We start from the raw sequence: 15,895 nt of genomic DNA, 5'->3' as shown, positions 1-15,895 counted from the left end.
CTTGGCATTGCGACGCCAGGTGCCTTTTCTGCAGGAGGATGATCCAGATGACAGTGTTGTTGCAGCGAGGGAGCCTGGGGAGCCTGTGGACAGTGATGAGGAGGAAGCTGATGAAGATGAAAACGACAACAGGGAGTCAGTCATACAGCAATATTTTCAATGAGACACAGGTGAGTACAATTTCATGTTTCACATTATATTACATTTCTCACGTCTACCTCTATCCTGTACCTACATTTCACTCCCTATTTGTTAACTAATTTGTCCCCTTCCATTTCAGTTTCACTAATGTGTTAACCTACATGTCAACAGCTTGCACCCTTGAAAGGCTTGTGATGTGTGACATTGGTATGTTGACCTTCCATTGGATAACCTTTTTTAACACTGTAATTGACAATACAAAGTTCACAATCATTGACTGACTCCAATATTGTTAAGGTTTCAAGGGTGTTTATTGAAGTGCATAAAAATGTAGGGGGGTTGTGAAATGGGGAGAGGTCATGGTGGAATAATGTCCATGGCAGAGTCCAGTCTATTAGTCTCACAGGTACATTGCACATCTGGCCATTGGAAGTGGAGCTGGGGCAGTTAAAGTATGGACAGGGTAACAAAGTGGGACAGTGGGGGGACAATCAGGGTAGTCTTATTTCCTGGCAGGGGTCTTGCCATCTTGCTCTGTCCTGTTCCTGGATCTCAGGGACCGCTTGCGTGGTGGTTGTCCGTCTGCAGGGGGTGGGGTGCTGGTGTGTTGGTCCTGTGGCGGGGCGTCCTGTCCACTAGCGCCAGCGGAGGTGGTGGGCCTTTCATTGTCCTGGCTAGTGTCAGGGGCCCCTTGGAGTGCCACGGTGTCCCTCAAGGTCTTTTGAATGTCCGTCAGCACCCGTACGATGGTGGCCAGGGCAGAGCCGATGGTCCTGAGCTCCTCCCTGAACCCCAAATACTGCTCCTCCTGCAGACGCAGGGTCTCCTGCAACTTGTCTAGGACCGTTGCCATCGTCTCCTGGGAGTGGTGGTATGCTCCCATGATGGAGGATAGGGCCTCGTGGAGAGTGGGTTCCCTTGGCCTGTCCGCCCCCTGTCGCACAGCAGCCCTCCCAGTTGCCCTGTGATCCTGTGCCTCCGTCCCCTGGACCGTGAGCCCACTACCAATGCCCCCAGGTCCCTGTTGTTGGGGTGGTGGGTTATCCTGGGTGCCCAGTAGTGGTGGACACAACGCTGATTGACCTGTCCTGGGTAGGGAGGTATGGGCCCGCTGGGTGGGTGCTGTGCTGGTGTTCCCAGAGGGTGGCAGTTCGGTGTTGGGCTGTGGCTGGGCAAGGAGAACCAACTATCCTGAGGCCCACGATGGTCCGGGCTGGTCATCAAGATCCAGTAGGGCAGAGCTGCTGTCGTCACTGTGGGCCTCTTCTGGGGGTGGAGTGGTGTTGTCTGGACCCTCAGGTGTGGTGACGTTTCTTCGGGTTCCTGCGGGGGTATAAGTACATGATTATTGCATGTGTGTGTTTCATGGTGTGCAATGGCTGGGTGTGCGTGAACCCCAGTGCAGGCATTCCTGTGTGGGGGCTTGTGTGGTGATGGTTGGGGGGTGTTGTGGGTCTGTGCAGTGGCCATGCTTTAGTGATGGGTGTCCATGCTTAGTTGTGTCATGCAGGTCTTGGGGTTGGGATGGGTGGTTGGTGTTATGGGTAGATTAGTGAGGAGTTAGGGTGAGGGGAGGGTGTGAGGGGGGGGTGTGTGATAGCATGCAGGTAGGGTGGGGGATATGATAGTGAAGATTAGACTTACCAGTGTCCGTTCCTCCAACGACTCCTGCGAGGCCCTCAGGATGCAAGATGGACAAGACTTGCTCCTCCCATGTTGTTAGTTGTGGGGGAGGAGGTGGGGGTCTGCCGCCAGTCCGCTGTACCGCGATGTGGTGCCTGGAGACCGTTGAACGCACCTTCCCCCGTAGGTCGTTCCACCTCTTCCTGATGTCCTCCCTATTTCTTGGGTGCTGTCCCACAGCGTTGACCCTGTTGACTATTCTTTGCCATAGCTCCATCTTCACTGGATGAGTCTCCTCGTGAAAGTACATGTCCTGTCACAGTCCCAGCTGCACATGGGAGAACGATGCCTGATGTGCTGGACTATTCATACCCACACGGTCTTTGCCCTGTTCAGCGGTCTTCACCATGGCGGTCTTGGCCTTGTTCAGCGGTGCTTTGCCATGGCTGCCTATGGACTGTTCAGCGGTGCTTTGCCATGGCTGCCTATGGACTGTTCAGCGGTGCTTTCCCATGGCGGTCTTTGCCCTGTTCAGCGGTCTTCAGCATGGCGGTCTTGGCCATGGTCAGCGGTGCTTTGCCATGGCTGCCTATGGACTGTTCAGCGGTGCTTTGCCATGGCTGCCTATGGACTGTTCAGCGGTGCTTTGCCATGGTGGTCTTTGCCCTGTTCAGCGGTCTTCACCATGGCGGTCTTGACCTTGTTCAGCGGTGCTTTGCCATAGCGGTCTTTGCCCTGTTCAGCTGTCTTCACCATGGCGGTCTTGGCTTTGTTCAGCGGTGCTTTGACATGGCTGCCTATACACTGTTCACCGGTGCTTTGCCATGGTGGTCTTTGCCCTGTTCATCGGTCTTCACCATGGCGGTCTTGGCCTTGTTCAGCGGTGCTTTGCCATGACGGTCTTTGCCCTGTTCAGCGGTCTTCACCATGGCGGTCTTGGCCTTGTTCAGCGGTGCTTTGCCATGGCGGTTCTGGTACGGATATTGCTGTGTGGCATGACGATCTCCACACTGGACATTGGTGTGTGGCATGACGAACTCCACACTGGACGTTGGTGTGTGGCTTGACGTTCCATCATTGCCCAGCGGGGCTGTAGGATTCTGGACCCTCCTGAGCTGTGACTCCGGCGGTGGTCTCCTGACCAGTAACGATACTTGAGCCCTCCTGGGCTATGACTCTGGCGGTGGTCTCCTGACCAGTGACGATACTTGAGCCCCCCTGGGCTATGACTCTGGCGGTGGTCTCCTGACCAGTGACGATACTTGAGCCCTCCTGGGCTATGACTCTGGCGGTGGTCTCCGGACCAGTGACGATACTTGAGCCCTCCTGGGCTATGACTCTGGCGGTGGTCTCCGAACCAGTGACGATACTTGAGCCCTCCTGGGCTATGACTCTGGCGGTGGTCTCCTGACCAGTAACGACGGTGCTGGCGGTTGTGTCTGGACCGCCGGAAATGATGGCGCACTTCTCCGCCGTGACACTCACACCAGGTTGGGGAGACTTCCTCGGGACCTTCCCCACCTTCTTTTGAGTTACAGATGACTCACCAATCGCCTTGGATCCCATTTCACTGTTTATACCACCAGGAGTCTTGACACGGTCCCGTCGTCCATTCTCCAATTTCGGAGCCTTTACAGGGGGTGGGCTGCCAGTGCCTTGGCTCCGGGTCCTACTGCCTGCCCTGGTGGACGGGGCACTCCAAAAACCTGGAACACGCACCACTGGTACTGGAGGCTTTTTGGCTGAGGCGCAACGACGGGACTGATGAATTGGAGGGGGGGTGGGGGCAAAAGGTCAATTTGACATAGGGACAGTTTCTAACGTACACTGGGATGGGTAGTTGGAGGGGCTCTGGGAGTGGAGGAAGAGGAGGTGGTTGTAGGAGGTGTCACTTTAGCTGTTTTGGGTGCAGGTGCAGGTACTGGAGGCTGTCGTGAGGTGGATGGATGTTGGGTAAGTGATTGCTGGCGTTTGTGTACTTCGGGAGGGGCGTCACAGACACACTGGGAGAGGACATAGGGGACGAGTATATGGCAGTGGAGGTGGTGAGTGCAGGTGAGCGGCTTGTGGTGCTGGGTGTCCTGGTGCGAGTCCTAGTGCCTGTAGATGTGGTGCATGCAGGTGTGCGTGTAGACGAGACTGGGAGGGAGGAGGGAGAAGAGGAGGAGGAGGACACAGTGGAGACAGTGGATGTTGCTGTGTCTGTATGGGTCTGATGCTTGTGTGAGTGCCTGTGGTGTGTGTGGTGCCTATGTTTGCTTGAGCTACTTTTGGGTGTTGACTTGTGTGCATGCTGGTCTGTAGGTGTGCTTGGGATGGGCTGGGGTACAGGAGATTGGGTCTGGGTGGAGGAAGTTGGAGGGGGGAGGCTGGACACAGGGACAATGGCTGCCATCAGTGCTGAGGCCAGAGATTGCAGGGTTCGCTGAAGGACAGCCTGACCAGAATGAATGCCTTCCAGGAATGCATTACCGTGTTTCAACTCTCGTTCTACACCCTGGATGGCATTCACAATGGTAGACTGCCCAACAGTGAGTGACCTGAGGAGGTCAATGGCCTCCTCACTGAGGGCAGCAGGGGTGACAGGGGCAGGGCCTGAGGTGCCTGGGGCGAAGGTGATGCCCACCCTCCTGGGTGAGCGGGCACGGGGCGAACGCTGAGGGGCTGCTGGGAGGGCGGTGCTGGTAGGGGAGGTGGCGGCTGTAGCTGTAGAAGTGGGGCGCACAGATGGTGCCGCCACCACAGGGGAGCTCCCATCGGCGGACGAGTCCATGTCGCTGTTTGGTGATCCTGTGGCCGATGTGAAGCTCCCCTCGCCCTCCGTCCCACTGGTGAAATCAGAGTCTGTGGTGTGGCCCTCCATGGCCATGTGGGATGCAGCTCCCTCGTGCTCCGGTGCCACTGTACCTCTGCCTGATGATGCTGATGTACAGAAGGACAGGGAGAGCAGAAAAAGGGTGGAGACAGAAGAAAGAGAGTTTTAGTGCATGGCATACCGGTACCGTTGGCGGACAAGACAAACGCAGCAGCCCCCTGCATTACGCCGTGCTCCTGCCCTCTGCACATGCAATTCCTGGGAAATGGCCTACATGGCAATGGTAGACATCTGCCCACATGGATGGCAAAGGGGCAACTATACATCAATTTTCCTTTTTTTGAGCTGGGGTACAGTGCCACATGGCCTACATAACGGAGGGGCCTTGCCTACCTAACTCGCCCTGGTCTAGGGACACCCACAGCCCACCACCCCCACCCAGACTGCTCCACAGCACGCAAAGTCCATTGCATGAGGTTGAACTCACCCCCTTGTGTCTGCTGTGATGTCCTTAAGCGCCCATCCAACTCCGGGTAGGCCACCGCCAGGATCCGGAACATCAGGGGGTTCATGGTGCGACGGGCACCCCTCCCACGTTGGGAGGCCATCCCCAGCTAAGCCTCCGCCGTCTTCTTGCTGCAGCGGCGAATGTCCTCCCATCTCTTCCGGCAGTGGGTGCCCCGTCTATGGTGTGCCCCCAGGGTCTGGACCTCCTTGGCGATGGCACGCCAAATGTCCCTCTTCTGGTGGGCGATGACCTACAATGACATGCACAAGGAAAGAGGAACAGTCATTACCTACTTCACCGTCGTTGTAATTGGCCCCCTCCCAACTCTATCCCTGTGGCCCATTCATCCCCATGCATGACTGTTCTATGTACTCTGCCCCCTTCCCTCATCCACCCAGCCCTCTCCACCCAGGCCTAGCACATACAACGTGCTCCCTGTGTACTAACCTGTTGATCTGGAGGACCGTAGAGTAGCGTATACTGGAGGAGGACCCCATCCACAAGTTTCTCAAACTCCTGTGCAGTGAAGGCATGGGCCCTTTCCCCAGACGCAGCAGCCATCGTCGCTTCCAGACCGAGGTCACAGCAGCACTAGCAGTGTAGGTCCTCTCCTGTCGAAGGTCAGGTATCTAGTGATTGAACAGATAGAAAATGGTGGTGACGTCCGCGGCGGTGACGTCCGCGGCGGTGCGCATCATCACCACCAGCGCACCTGTTCATTGGCTCCTGGGACCCATAGGGTCCAATGTTAACCAATGCAGCATTGCGCCGCGCTCTACGACCGCCTACCGCAACGGTGTACAACGCCGGCACAGTTACCCCACAATTCCATTGTCCCATTTTAGAGGTCAGGCAGCCGCCATTTCAGGGGCCCACATGGCTTCATTTACTACTGCGTCACACATACCGAGGCCTACATTCAAAACCTTTCCCGGATGGGTTCATTGTCTGGTGTAGTCTTGTGTATGACTGTGGGTACATACCTGGAGGAATGCTGACAGTTTTTTCGCTGTTGTCCTTCTTAGGCACCGTTTGTTGGGACATATTGGAAGATGGCGGAATCCGCCGGTGTACTGACCGCTGGTGGACCTGTTGACAATGGAAGAGCGACATGTCATCGTGACCTACCGGTTTCACCGTGCCACAATCCGGGAACTATGTTCCCAGTTGGAGCCTGACCTGATGTCACAAATCCGCCATCCCACTGGAATCCCCCCTGACGTGCAGGTGCTGTCAGTGCTCCATTTCTTTGCAAGTGGGTCTTTTCAGACAACAGTGGCCATGGCATCAGGGATGTCCCAGCCTATGTTTTCCAACATCTTGTCTAGAGTGTTGTCTGCCCTGCTTAAACACGTAAGGAGATGCATCATTTTCCCTGAGGTGGTGGATTTGCCTACAGTGAAAGGTGACTTCTATGCCCTCGGACATATCCCCAACTTCATAGGTGCCATTGATGGGACCCATGTAGCTCTGGTCCCCCCCGCAGGAATGAACAGGTGTACAGGAACAGGAAGAGTTATCATTCGATGAATGTCCAGATGGTCTGTTTGGCAGACCAGTACATCTCGCAGGTAAATGCAATGTTCCCTGGTTCAGTGCATGACGCCTACATCCTGCGGAATAGCAGCATCCCTGATATGATGGGTCAAATCCAGAGGCACCGTGTATGGCTATTGGGGGACTCTGGTTACCCCAACCTGTCCTGGCTACTGACCCCAGTGAGGAATCCCAGGACCAGGGCAGATGAACGCTACAATGAGGCCCATGGGCGGACTAGGAGGGTAATCGAGCGGACCATCGGCCTCCAGAAGGCCAGGTTCAGGTGCCTCCATATGACAGGTGGGTCCCTATTCTACTCACCGAAGAAGGTATGTGACATCATCATCGCCTGCTCCATGCTCCATAACTTGGCATTGCGACGCCAGGTGCCTTTTCTGCAGGAGGATGATCCAGATGACGGTGTTGTTGCAGCGGGGGAGCCTGTGGACAGTGATGAGGAGGAAGCTGATGAAGATGAAAACGACAACAGGGAGTCAGTCATACAGCAATATTTTCAATGAGACACAGGTGAGTACAATTTCATGTTTCACATTATATTAAATTTCACACGTCTACCTCTATCCTGTACCTACATTTCACTCCCTATTTGTTAACTGAGTTGTCCCCTTCCATTTCAGTTTCACTAATGTGTTAACCTACGTGTGAACAGCTTGCACCCTTGAAAGGCTTGTGATGTGTGACATTGGTATGTTGACCTTCCATTGGGTAACCTTTTTTAACACTGTAATTGACAATACAAAGTTCACAATCATTGACTGACTCCAATATTGTTAAAGTTTCAAGGGTGTTTATTGAAGTGCATAAAAATGTAGGGGGGTTGTGAAATGGGGAGAGGTCATGGTGGAATAATGTCCATGGCAGAGTCCAGTCTATTAGTCTCACAGGTACATTGCACATCTGGCCAGTGGAAGTGGAGCTGGGGCAGTTAAAGTATGGACAGGGTAACAAAGTGGGACAGTGAGGGGACAATCAGGGTAGTCTTATTTCCTGGCGGGAGTCTTGCCATCTTGCTCTGTCCTGTTCCTGGATCTCAGGGACCGCTTGCGTGGTGGTTGTCCGTCTGCAGGGGGTGGGGTGCTGGTGTTTTGGTCCTGTGGCGGGGCGTCCTGTCCACTAGTGCCGGCGGAGGTGGTGGGCATTTCATCATCCTGGCTAGTGTCAGGGGCCCTTTGGAGTGCCACGGTGTCCCTCAAGGTCTTTTGAATGTCCGTCAGCACCCCTACGATGGTGGCCAGGGCGGAGCCGATGGTCCTGAGCTCCTCCCTGAACCCCAAATACTGCTCCTCCTGCAGACGCAGGGTCTCCTACAACTTGTCCAGGACCGTTGCCATCGTCTCCTGGGAGTGGTGGTATGCTCCCATGATGGAGGATAGGGCCTCGTGGAGAGTGGGTTCCCTTGGCCTGTCCGCCCCCTGTCGCACAGCAGCCCTCCCAGTTCCCCTGTGTTCCTGTGCCTCCGTCCCCTGGACCGTGTGCCCACTACCAATGCCCCCAGGTCCCTGTTGTTTTTGGGGTAGTGGGTTATCCTGTGTGCCCTGTAGTGTTGGACACACCGCTGATTGACCTGTCCTGGGTAGGGAGGTATGGGCCCGCTGGGTGGGTGCTGTGCTGGTGTTCCCATAGGGTGGCAGTTCGGTGTTGGGCTGTGGCTAGGCAAGGGGAACCGACTGTCCTGAGGCCCACGATGGTCCGGGCTGGTCATCAAGATCCAGTAGGGCAGAGCTGCTGTCGTCACTGTGGGCCTCTTCTGGGGGTGGAGTGGTGTTGTCTGGACCCTCTGGTGTGGTGACGTTCCTTCGGGTTCCTGTGGGGGTATAAGTACATGATTATTGCATGTGTGTGTTTCATGGTGTGCAATGGTTGGGTGTGCGTGAACCCCAGTGCAGGCATTCCTGTGTGGGGGCTTGTGTGGTGATGGTTGGGGGGTGTTGTGGGTCTGTGCAGTGGCCATGCTTTAGTGATGGGTGTCCATGCTTAGTTGTGTCATGCAGGTCTTGGGGTTGGGATGGGTGGTTGGTGTTATGGGTAGATTAGTGAGGAGTTAGGGTGATAGGGGAGGGTGTGAGGGTGGGGGTGTGTGATAGCATGCAGGTAGGGTAGGGGATATGATAGTGAAGATTAGACTTACCAGTGTCCGTTCCTCCAACGACTCCTGCGAGGCCCTCAGGATGCAAGATGGACAAGACTTGCTCCTCCCATGTTGTTAGTTGTGGGGGAGGAGGTGGGGGTCCGCCGCCCGTCCGCTGTACCGCAATGTGGTGCCTGGAGACCGTTGAGCGCACCTTCCCCCGTAGGTCGTTCCACCTCTTCCTGATGTCCTCCCTATTTCTTGGGTGATGTCCCACAGCGTTGACCCTGTTGACTATTCTTTGCCATAGCTCCATCTTCCTGGCTATGGATGTGTACTGTACCTGTGAGCCAAATAGCTGTGGCTCTACCCTGATGATTTCCTCCATCATGACCCTGAGCTCCTCCTCGAAGAAGCGGGGGTGTCTTTGGCGTGACATGGGGTGGTGTGTGTGATGTGTGGGGTGGTGTATGTGTTGATGAGTGTGGTGAGTGTAGTTGTATGTGGTGTTTTGTGCGTGGATGTTGTGTGGGTGATGGTGTAGTGTGCCTCTGTGTGATGGTGTTATTTATTCTGTGCTGTCTCTCTCTGGCCTTCGTCTCTAATTTGTGGTCGTAGGGGTTTTGGGTGATGTGAGTGTGTGTTTTATATTGTATTGGATGTGTGGGAGTGGTGTTTGTATGTGTATCAGGTGTGTGTATTTGTAATTGTCCAATGTGGCGGTGTTTTGGAGAAGTGTGTGTATTTTGAGCACGGCGGTGTGTACCGCCAATGGAATACCGCAGTTGAAAGACCGCCGCGTGGATTCGTGGGTCGTAATAGCATGGGCGTGTTTCTGTGGAGGTGGAGGATTTGTTTCCGCATATTTATCACTGACCTTTGGTGTGGCGGACTTGTGTGGGTGTCTGAATTTCGGCGGATTCCGTGATGTGTGTCATAATAGCTGTGGCGGTCTCCCGCCACCGCCGCTGTGTACTGGCGGTCTTCTGCACGGCGGTAAGCGTCTTTTACTGCCAATGTTGTAATGACCCCCATAGTGTGCCAGTCAGGGTGTGGCTGTGTTATGTACATTTGGGTGTATGTGTTTGTGATGTGCAATGTATGCAGTGTAGGGTGGCACGTTGCATATGTGTTGTTGTCTGTACATCTCTGTGGCCCTGCCCATGTGTCTTTAGTGTGGTGTTTGTCTTGTTTCTCCTAGATGGTTGGTGTGTTGTGTGTTATGATTGGAATGGTGGCTTACTTGTTAGTAGACCATTGTCATATTGGCCATCCTGGAACCGCTCGTTGATGGTGCAATGGTGAAAGATGTATGCATCATGGACGCTACCATGATATTTTGCAAGGAATTTGGTGAAGAGCCCACGGTGGTCCACGATGACCTGCATATTGATAGAATGTGTGTGCTTGCGATTCTTATATAGGTGTTCTGTTGCTTCAGGTGACACCAGTTGCACATGGGTACAGTCCATTGCACCCAGCACATGCGCAAACCCAGCAATTTGATAGAAACCTTGCTTGGTCTCTTGCTGGGTGTGTGGAAAGCAGATCTAGTGTGATGTGAAGGTTAGATAGCGTTCAGGACCTCTGATAGAAAGACCGAGAAGGATGACTGGGAGATACCAGCCACTTGAGCATCCATTATCTGAAATGCTCCAGACACCAGCATATGAAGGACAGCGAGGAGTTTTTTCATGGGTGGAATGTTATTGGGAGTTTGCTCCCTTGCCTTGATGTGTGGCGCAATATGGTGCAGCAGGCGTATAATATACTCCTGGGTGAATGTGTACATCCGCACCACATCTTGGTCCCTCATTCCAGGGATGGTTGTGCGATGTATGAAGATCTTCTCCCTCCTTCTGCGCTGTATTTGTGGCTGCTGTGGTGGTGTTTGGGGCTGCTGTGGTGGTGGAGGCATCTGCTGACTTCGCAGACATCTGTGGCATGTACCAATCAGGAGAAGTACCACTTCCATGTTGTCCTGGATGTTTCCAATGCCCCCTCTTTGTGTTTTCGTTATGTAGTGGTGTGTGAACCTCTTTTTAGTGCCTGGTCTAACTAAGCGTTTAAATTTCACCCTAATCAGACTTAGCGCAATTTTTTTAGTCTGCTTCCTTGGTTAGTGTCATTTTTGCATTGGTAGGTAAATATGGCGATAGTGGGCTAGCGTCTTTTTGAGGAAGAGAATGCCTACCTTCCATCTCATTGTCGCAATGAGACGCAAGGTCCTTTGACGCTCCCTTCAAACGTTTTGACACTAGACGGGTCTAGCATCAACATATAAATATGGAGTTATTTTTGCACCGCTTTAGCATCAAATAAAATAATGCTAATGTGGCGCAAACATTTCATAAAAATGTGCCACAATTTGGTAAACTGCTAATTGTGTGTGAGACATTGGTATGAGTTTAGTTTGTCCTTACAGAACCATTGTTTGTCTTCTGAAGACATTTTTCATACATTGCTTGGACCAGAGTTCATTGTCACTCCTTGCTACATCCCAATTGGTGTGTATGTGTGACATGTGTACTACCTCCTTAACAAACATTTGTCAGGTGTGACATGCTGATATGTCATATGATAGTATGTGACCATTGTGATATTGCTGAATCTATGTCACTTGCTGTAGGTATGGTTTGTGTGAGCCAGGCTTGCCTGCCTTTACTTGTAAATGCCTGGTACATGACATCTGGGTGATGTATTTCTGTAGTAAGAATAGGGTCTGTGTAAATGTGAAGCTGCCTTACAATGGGAATCCATTGCTGGTCTACTGGTTGACTATGTTGTTTTAATTCGGTCACCTATATTAAGTGGAATAGTCACCGTACCCATAGTATGACCAGTGTGATTGGTCTACTTCATTCATGGCACATTAGGTTTCAGGTATCTAGCTTTGCTGGTATGTGACAGTTGAGAAATTGAAGGACATACACAGTGTTGTGTTGTTACATGATGTTGCTACTTCACTGACACATCCTGGGGGGGAGATCAGTGGACATGATGGAAAATGATTTCTGTCTGAATAGAAATGAAAGTGTTATCATGTGTATGTGACGACTCTACTTCACCATTTATTTTTAGCATCAGCACAGGCAGGCGAAGGAGACAGGGCACAACTAAGTGGGGAAACGTCTGGCCATAGGACCTCCAGTCACTACAACATGGACCGCGAGGGACCCAGTGGCACTGAGCGTGAGGGGTGTGCCACAGGGGTGACCAGATCTGCAACATCTTCATCTGAGTCCTCCTCCATTGGCCACTCTCTAAAGGTTGCAGACCCATCAGGAACCACTTCTGTACCATCTCTGTCCACCACCCCTAGTTCTATCACCGCCCTCCCAAGAGGATGAGCATCTCCTTTGCCGCGGTACGTCTGCCCGAGACCCTTTTCCCCCTGCTGCCCTCAGTGAGGAGGCTGTTGTCCTTCTGAAGTCTATCTCTGTGGGTCAGACAGCCATCGTGAATGCCATCCAGAGTCTGGCAAGCCAGATCCAACAGAACAATGAGTTCCTGGAGGGGATTCATGGTGCAATCTCTGGCCTAGATCATTTCAGTCTCTGGCCTCCACACTGTCGGCAGCCAGTCACCCCTTGCTTATTGCCCCCCCTCCACCATCCTCTTCCCAGTCCAAATTCCCCCTTCCCTGACTCAGCCAAAACACAAAAACTGGTAGGCATGTATCCACCTCAACATCCAAGGGTAGCGCAGACAAACATAAGCACCACAAGACACAGCACTGGCATGAACACAGACAACATCCACCTGCAGACACAGCAACAGTCACACTGTGCCCTGATGCCCCCACAACCCCCGGCATCACAGAAACAACTCATGGCACAACTGCAGACACCACACAAACATTCACTGATCCAACCACCACACCTATCCTACCCACAGACAGCACCCAAGCAGACCCTCAGATATCCACCCCAGTCACCACACCCACAGACACCACAACCACTGACACGCCTACATGCAGCATATCCAACATACTTGCAGTTATTACCCCAACAGACAGCCAACCACCCACCACGGCATCCCCCAGCACCTCCAACCTCTCAGCCCAAGATACATAAATGCTCTCACTTACCCACCCAACAGAAATCCACTACACACAAGCACACCTCCCACAAACATGCACCCAATACATCCACTCCTACACATCATAGGACCACTCCCTCACCATGCACACCTAAACACCCTTCTGATGAACCTCCCAGTTTGTCAAAAATAAGTGTTACTTTCTTCCCTTGTCTTGTTCCCTACTCTCCCTACCCCTGTGAAACCTCCAAAAGGATTGTTTCCCTCTACAAGGCCATCTCTTCCATTTCCAAGGCCTCCCTTACCCCCCTGCCAGCACCCATGGCCCTCCTTACTCCAAGAAGAGGTCCACCCCTCCCAAGAAGATTCCCCCCTCCCAATCCAGAACCACAGACCACCCCTCCCAAGCCCATGCCCAAGCCCAAACCCACTCTCTCTGTCACTCCTTACAATACTCCATTATAGGAAAGTGGCCTCTTTCTAGCATGGTTACCCCCACTTTTGGCCTGTTTGTCATTGTGTTTGACTGTGTCTACTGGGATCCCGATAATCAGGACCACAGCAGTTATGCTCTCTCCCCTAAATTATGGTTATAGGATACCAGTAATCTAGTACTTCACCCACAATTGACATACTGGTGCCCCCTTATAAGTCCCTAGTATATGGTACCTAGGTACCCAGGGAATTGGGTTCCAGGGGATCACTATGGGCTGCAGCATTTCTATTGCCACCCATAGGGAGCCCATGCAAAGGCTTCTACAGGACTGCCATTGCAGCTTGTGTAAAAAGGTGCATGCACCCTTTCACTGCCATTTACACTGCACCAGGTCACCTTTAAATCACCCCTATTGCAGGCCCTTCAGCCCTGAGGGCAGGGTGCAGAGTACCTTTGTGTGAGGGCACCCCTGCACTAGCAGAGGTGCCCCCACGACATCCAGTACCATTTTCATGGACTTCGTGAGCCATGGATGCCATTTTAAACCTGTACTGGACATAGGTCACTACCTATGTCCAGCTACATAATGGTGACTCAGAACATAGGCATGTTGGTATCAAACATGTTGGAATCATACCCCAATGCTTTTGCAAGCATTGGTTGTATGATTCCATGTACTCTCGGGGCTCCTTAGAGGACCCCCAGTATTGCCATTCCAGCCTTCTGATGTTTTCCAGGCAGCCCCAGCTGCTACCACTTCTCAGATAGGTTTTTGCCCTCCTGTTGCTTGAGCAGCTCAAGCCCAGGAAGGCAGAACAAAGGATTTCCTTTGGGAGAGGAGTGTTAAACCCTCTCCCTTTGGAAATAGGTGTTACAGGCTTGGGAGGGGTAGCCTTCCCAAGCCTCTGGAAATGCTTTGAAGGGCACAGATGGTGCCCTACTTGCATAATCCAGTCTACACCGGTTCAGGGACCCCCAGTACCTGCTCTGGCGCGAAACTGGACAAAGGAAAGGGGAGTGACCACTACCCTGTCCATCACCACCCCAAAGGGGGTGTTCAGAGCTCCTACAGAGGGTCCCTGGGTTTTGCATCTGGATTCCAAGTTGGCAAGGAACCCTGGGAGCATCTGAGTGGCCAGTGCCAGCAGGCAACATCACAGCCCTCCCCTGGTGTGTGCTTACCTGTGTAGCTGACCAAGTCCCCTTTCAGGGCTTTTTAGGGTCTATCTCTTGGGTGGTTCTTCAGATTCAGATTGCAAGACTCCAGCAGGAATCCTCTGAATCCTTTTCTTCACCTTCTCACTGAAGAAACTGCATCTGGACCCTCCAGGAACTCTACAAACTGCAACAAAGAAGCAAAGACGACTTCTGCAACATTGTATCTTCAGCTCCTGCCAGCAACTGCAACTGTTTCCCAGCCATGCATCCTCAGAGGACAGCCTGTATTCAGTCTGCATCAGATGAACAAAGGAATTACCCTTGGAGTGAAGGGGTCACTCCCCTGCTTCAGCAGGCACCTCTCTGCAATGGTGACCGGTTGCGTGGGACCCCTCTCCTGCTGAGCTGCATGGATCCTGCATCATGGGTGGTGGACTGAAGTGGTCCCCATGGTTCTGACGTCCAAATGTCCAACTTTGGTGGAGGTAAGAGCTTGCCTCAATCAAACAAGATAGTACCCACATGCACTGTGTGTTGTGTAGTTGCCAAGGCTTGTTGGCATCGTTCCATAAGGTTCTTCATGCACCATGCAGCTCCAGCCCCCAGCACTCCTTTCTGCAATGCACAGCTTCCTGCGTGGTTCTCCGGCTTCGTGAGATCCCTTTTTGCAGTGCTGCTTGGGCCTCTTTATGCATCTTCTTTGTCCCCATGCTGTGTGTGTTGCCTGGTCTTCTGAAGGCTCTCTGAGTTGCTGAGAGCCCCCTCTGACTGTCCCTCCTGGTCCCGGGCAGCAACATTTTCCACTAAACCATGAGATTTTCGTGTGTCAAGGCTTGTTGGTGGAATTCATAGACGCAAACCAGACTGCAATCATCCATCCGGTGTGGGACATCATCTGCACTAACCAGGGACCTGCATCCATTTTCTTGGGTGCAGTACTGACTTTTGCACCTTCATCCGGGTTAGCAGGGGCTCCTGTCCTCCCTGGACTTTGCTGTGATTCTTGGACTTGGTCCCCTTCTTCCACAGGTCTCTAGGTCCAGGAATCCATTGTTGGTGTCTTGCAGTCTCTTCTGGTTCTTGCATTATCTTATTTCTCATGTTCTTGTGTGTTCTATGAAAGTTACTGTGATTTACTCCTGCTTTCCTGTGCTATGGGGTGGGTTCTATTATTTACCTTTGGTGCTTTCTAATACTCCCAGCGCCCCACACACACTACACTTGCCTAGGTAGGAAACCGACATTCGCATTCAACTTTCTTAGTATATGGTTTGTTTTACCCCTAGGCCCATTTCTAACTATTGTGATTGTCACTATTTGCACTGTTTTCTAACAGTTTTTACAGCTATTTCAACATACTAGTGTATATTATTTGTGCATTACTTACCTCCTAAGGAAGTATAGTCTCTATGGTATTTTTGGCATTTGTGTCACCAAAATAAAGTACCTTTATTTTTATAACACTGATTATTTTATTTCATGTGTGTGTGAGTACTGTATGACTACAGTGGTATTACAGTGGTATATGATGGCAGCCATGTCTCC

Source organism: Pleurodeles waltl, chromosome 9 (assembly GCF_031143425.1).
Source record: "Pleurodeles waltl isolate 20211129_DDA chromosome 9, aPleWal1.hap1.20221129, whole genome shotgun sequence".
Taxonomy (NCBI): Eukaryota; Metazoa; Chordata; class Amphibia; order Caudata; family Salamandridae; genus Pleurodeles; species Pleurodeles waltl.
Note: the sequence above shows the minus strand (reverse complement) of the source record.